This window comes from Camelus dromedarius, chromosome 2 (genome assembly GCF_036321535.1).
Source record: "Camelus dromedarius isolate mCamDro1 chromosome 2, mCamDro1.pat, whole genome shotgun sequence".
In the NCBI taxonomy this organism is placed as follows: domain Eukaryota; kingdom Metazoa; phylum Chordata; class Mammalia; order Artiodactyla; family Camelidae; genus Camelus; species Camelus dromedarius.
Window position 1 is genome coordinate 53471225 of NC_087437.1, and position 6301 is coordinate 53477525.

The window sequence follows — 6301 nt, forward strand, 5'->3', positions numbered from 1 at the left end:
ATTTTGCAAGTCTACCATCTCTCTGAAATAGTGTATCCCAAATGGTCAGAAAAGTTTGGATGAAGCATATTGACACACAGTATTTATTTGGAGAGTTAGGTAATTACTTAAATCAGGATTAACAAATTAAATTTGTGATTTCACTCAAGCGACATAAATGCAAATTGACTTATAAAAAATGAGGGAAACCATTCAGATGGTACTCAAGTATAGCAAAAATCATGCAGCCTGACTAGTTGAAGAACGGCTGGATTCATTCCAAGGAAATGAGGTCTGTAAACTCCTGCTCCACTTCTACATCGACTGCACTCCAGCTTCAGATGCAAGGAGTGGTTCTAAGGACCCCCCACCACCTAGCCCATGCTCCAGGCCCCGCTTCAAATTTCAGCCAATTCACCATACAAACAACATCAATAGAAGTAATAATACCAAAGCAACTGATAGGTCAGTGAACAGGAAGAAATGTTCTGCCACACTGAGCGTAGTTCCTTAATGTGATAGGGTTCGAAGAAATTTTAATTAATTAAGTTAGTTAGTTAATGGAGGTACTGGGGATTGAAGCCAGGACCTCACGCATGCTAAGCACAAACTCTACCACTGAGCTATACCCTCCCCGCTTAAATGTCCTTTAAAATGTCCATAAGCGGGAGGGGACACCAAGATATGTCCTTTTTTATTATGAATAGCAAGGAGTCATTTTACTCTTCAAAAGAAATTAAAACAGCATATCAACATTACAAATCACTGGAAGGACTTAGATAGTATCCGCTCATCTTCATAGTTCTACTATTTATTTTTTCCACATATTCACTCATTCGTTCAAAAATATTTAAGGGCTTATTCTATGTGTAAAAAATTACAGCCAGCAATGAAAAACAATCTTTTCTACATCAGCTTGTTTGACCTAAGAATAAAAGAAGCAAGAAAATCATTTTGCCGTTTTTGGATTAAAATTCACAACTTCTTAGAAGTGTTTCTGGATCAGCTCTATTCTAATAATGTCTCTACTATCTGCTCTTGGTTCTTACTTTATACGCTATTCAACAAAGTTGGTCGCTGTGGCAGGCAGAGTATTGTCTCCCCAAGGAAGTCTACCTTCCTAATCCCCCAAACCTGTGACTGTGTTATCATACACGAAAAAGAGATTTTCCAGTTGTGATTAAGTTAAAGATCTCCAGGTGGAGAAATTATTCTGGATTATCTAGGTGGGCCCAGTGTAACCACAAGTCCTTATAAGAGGGAGGGAGGAGGGTCAGAGTCAGAGAAGGAGATGTGACAATAATGGAAGAAGAGTGATGTGGCCAGGAGCCAAGGACAGTGGGCAGTCCCTAGAATCTGAAAAAGGCAAGGAACAGATTCTTCCCTGGAGCCTCCAGAAGGAACACAGCTCTGCTGACCACTTGATGTTAGCCCTGTAAGACCATTGCAGATTTCTGAGCTCTAGAACTGTAACATAATACATCTGTATTGTTTTAAGTCATTAAGTTTGTGGTAACTACTTACAGCAGCAATAGAATGTAATACAAGCATCAAAGCATTGGGCTTCATGTGGTGAGAGACACAAAGGTCGAGAAAACAGAACCCCTCCTCTCAAGATCCTTACAGTTTAGAAGAGATGAAACACTTATACTAAACTATAACCTAGGACATGACGAATAGCACATAAGAGAGAAACAAGAGAATGGCAATGGGAGTCCAGGGAAAGAAATCTCTTCATTTTAAGGGTAATTAGGAAGAACATAGTGGAATAGGAGGTTTTTGAGCTAATCCTAAGAGGACACATAAATTTTAAGAGATAAAAGGGATGGAGAAAGTGACATAATTTTTACAAGTTAAATCACATAAGAGGGGAGGGTATAGCTCAGTGGGTAGAGCGCATGCTTAGCATGCATGAGGTCATGGGATCGATCCCAGTACCTCTGCTAAATTAAAAAAAATACTAAATACATAAACCTAATTACCCCCCCAAAACCCAAACTTTTAAATAAATTAATTAATTAAATAAATTTTAAAATATTTTTAAATCACATAAGAAATCATTTTTAAGTAAACCTATTATTAGTCATTTGATAGAGGAGACATCCCTGTAATGAAAAAATAGTCACGCTCTAACACATCTTTTATATTAAGGGAGACATGGTTAGATTTGCATGAACCTGAAGAATGACATCCATTAGTTGGCTAGAGCTGCCTTGATAAAATACCACAGACTGGGTGGCTGACACAACAGAAATTTATATTCTCGAAGTTCAAGAGGCTGGAAGTCCAAAGTCAAGGTGTCTATAGGTTTGGTTTCTCCTGAGACCTATCTCTTTGGCTTGCAGACAAATGCTTTCTTACTGTGTCCTCACATGGCCTTTCCTCTGTGCTTTTCACACCCCTGGGTCTCCTCCTTTTCTTATAGGGACACTAGTTCTATTATAAAGGTGGTCCCATTGCCATGGTGTGATGGAGAAAGTCCCAATGTCTTTAATTGCCATTCAGCCTCCTCTGACACCACCCCAGTGGGAGAGCGAAGCCTGCTTTGGTTACTGCCTGGTGGGTATGGCTGTCAAGGCTCCCCCGTGGTCTCCTGTGACCACATAGAAGTCACGGTGGGGATGTCAGGGCACCCCATCACAGCCTTGCAGGGTTTGGGGGTGGGAATTACAGGCTCCCTGTTTGGCCTTTGCTGGCATGGCTGTGGGTAGGACCACAGTTTCTTCTGTGGTGTTTGGCTGGAATACAGTGATTGTTGTCAAAAGGTTTTCTTTCTTCCTAGGATGCCTCTTTTCTTGGGCCTCTGGGTAGAGAGAGCAGACTTTTGTTGGACCTTTTCTTGGTCTGTGCCTATTTGGTTTGCTGACTTCTTCAGTTCCAATCGGGGATATATGATGTAGAAGGAAAACTGACGAAACTCGCCACCATGTCTGTCTCGAGTTTCCTAGTCAGACTGTCTTCTTTTCTCCACCTCTCAGTGTTCTTGTGTTTGCTTTAAATGTAATGTGCAGTTGTGCAGTGTTTTTAGTTGTACTTAGCAGGAGAAATAGGGAAAAGTGTGTCTATTTTATTGTCCCAGAAGTGGAAGTGGACCTTATTATTTTAAATAGCTAAGTAATACACATGGCATACAATTCATTAACCAATCTCCTTTTGATAGACATTTAGGTTGCCTATTAAAATAATGAGAAAAGGAATGTTCATTGAGGCGGGTGGGGGTGGGGAAGAGGAAGAGAGGTGGATGAGGCGGGTATTGTTCTGGGTTCTTGGGCTATTATACGCACAGGGTAAAATTCCTAACTGGAATTGTTGGGTCAAAGTGTTAGAGCAGGCAGGTAGCTAGATATGAGCAGAGAAAGGGGGACACAGACCAAATGGCAGGAATTGGGCAGAAAGGAGGGGCACAAGCCAAATGCAGGAAACCACACATCATGTAAGCAGCAGGGGTCCCTGGGCAAAGAAAGAAAAGCAGGAACCTTTGGGTTGATAAGGGATCATGCTTTTTGGGGTGACAAGTGGCCTGGAGAAGAACAAAGAAACGTGAGAAAAGGCAGGAATTTTCAGTGTCTGAATGTAACCTTTTGCTCATTATGCCCTCATTTCAATAAAATTAACCTTGCAGATCAGAAGTACCCATCATGCACCAACGCCATGACACTTCCGATCCAGACTAAGTAAGGACAAAAATCCCTCCTCCCTTTGGGAAGGTGGAGTTGGGATGATAATCAGGGAATACAACCCCAAACCCTTCCCTCCCCAATGAATATTCCGCCCATTCATTTTTACACCTTATGTAGCTAACTTGCCAAAGAAAGTTAGGGCAGCCACTCACTGAGCCTGCCCGCTTTCCCTTTGAGAGGGTACTATCCATCCTTTAATAAATCCTCACTTTACTTTTTTTAACCACTACATCTTGTCTCTGAATTCTTTCTGGGACGGGACAAGAACATGGAACACTGGTTGCCTCTATCGGCAACAAAAGGACGTGCATTTTAATTCTTCATATTGCTAAAATATCCTCAAGAATGTTACAGTAATTTCAACTCCCACCATCAGAAGGGTATGTGTCTTCCCATAGAGTAGTATCAAATCTTCTATTTTTGATCTCCCAATTGAGAATTGTTCTCTTAAGTTGTTTGTTTGTGCTTATTTTACTTTCTCAGTGGGATCCAAAGTGAGAATTGTGCCTTTTTCATTTCCTTGATAGCTGCAAGGACCCAGCACCCGTGCTACATACCATAGTAGTTATTTGTTTGTTGTTGAAGGTTTTAGCAGTTCAAAGAAAGGATTAGAGCTGACAATACAGAACTCTGACAGTTTCATGACTTCAAATAAAACACAAAATTTCAAAAGGTTTTAAAAGCAGGTTTTTGTCAAAGTATTGTTTGGAGACTAACCTGAATCAAAATCATACAGGGGTCACGGGCAATGGAATGCCATGTGCCTCCTGACCTGAGGGACTGGGGAGGATGCTTCACCACCTACATGTAATATTCTGGCCAAAAATGTTGAATTTGAATCTAACAGTGAGGGAACAATCAGACAAATTCAAAGTGTGAGACATTCTAAAACAGAGAAACAAAATCAAAGAGGTCTGGAATCTTCAAAAACACTATTGTTATAAAAGACAGGAAAAACAGCCAAACAAGATTAATGAGGTCATAAGACACGCAAGCACATGTGTGTGCACACACACCCACCTACACACAAATTTTATACACATGTAGATGTAATAGAATTTCTGATGAGAAAATCTCTTTCCCCAAAGAAGAATACTGTTCTAAATTAAAAGAGATTAAATAAATCACTAAATATAACGTGTGATCATTGATTAAATCTTAGATTTTTTTTAAGGTCACAAAGTAAATTATTGGGACGTTTGAGAAACGTTGAATATAGTTCATTTTGTAGTTATTATTCTATCTATAGTAAATTTGGGAATATAAGGTATTTTTGTGGTTTTACGGAAGGATAACATCTTTGTTTTTTAAGACGTAGTGCTGAAGCTTTAAGAGTGAAGTGTCACTACTAACTAAGTTTGTGACTTTCAGAAAGTTCAGAAAAAAACTCAGATAAATATAAGAGAGAACAAATGTAGGGAACTGTTAACAACTGTTAAGTGTGACACACATTTGGTGTTCGTTGCTTTTTCTTGCAACTTGTCTTTAGGTTAAGAATTTTCCAAAATAAAAAGCTGACCCTACCTCAGACCAATCTACTGGATCTGGGTTGGGAGGGTGGAGTCCACATGCATCTGCATTTCCAGGAGGTCTTCCCATTGATTTGTACGCATACCATGGTTTTAGTTGTATTTTTATTTCAGTCCTTATATGAGTAGAGCTAGAAAAACCTCCATATCTTGATTATACAATAGAGTTTAATAACCTTGGATTAATGAATATAAAACAGTCCTGATACAGTTCAACAGCCCCCTTCCATGGTCCTCCTCAACTTTTCCCATTTTTTTAACTCTATTAATATCTTTACCTATCTTCATGCAAATGGTTTTTAAAATTATTGTGAAGAATTTGGCAGTGAGTGCCACCCTCCAAATTGCTTCAGTGGACACTGCCTACATTGCGCAGAATCTAACCTCTAATTTCTTCCAGCAACTGAATAATGAAGAAGTGATCACTATTGTTCTCATCCAGCTCAAGGCAATTTTTTTTAAAAAGTCTTAAATTACAGATGGAGGGACAGCATATCCCTGTGTGTTTACTAAATAATAAATGACATTAATAAGTAATAAATGAATTCAAATTCCAAAAACATACCTTAACCAACTTTTGCCTATCAATGACTTACCAAGACACAGCTTTAAATGGGTAGCTATCACTTAAAACCAATTGATGGCCTTAAAATAATGTTAAGATCAGCAACATGGCACACAATGCTCCCTGAGTGATGAGAATATTTTCTATAGGAAGACATCACTACAAACATAAACGATACTCTTTTAAGGTTTTGTTATTGTTTTTCCATGTCATGCTGACAAATCCATAGGAATTCCTTGATTCCTCTGGTGAACATTGGCCTACAACTGCTAGGTGGGTTTACAATTGTCAGCTGAGGTTCTTGATGAGCAAAACTAAATTAGGTGGCTCCCACAGGGAAGAATCTGAGTTCTGGTATCCTTTGCAGTGTAAATGGCCTCACATGCTCCAGGTTAGCAAAGAAGCATTTGACTTAGAGATGGCTATCTAATTTTAGGTCTCAGGTAAGTAGAAGTTTATCTTAACAGTGAAAGAGTATGCTCCGTGTTGATATGCAAAACTTTGTAAATATGTATGTTTTGTTTGGATCTTTATCTCACTTTTTACTT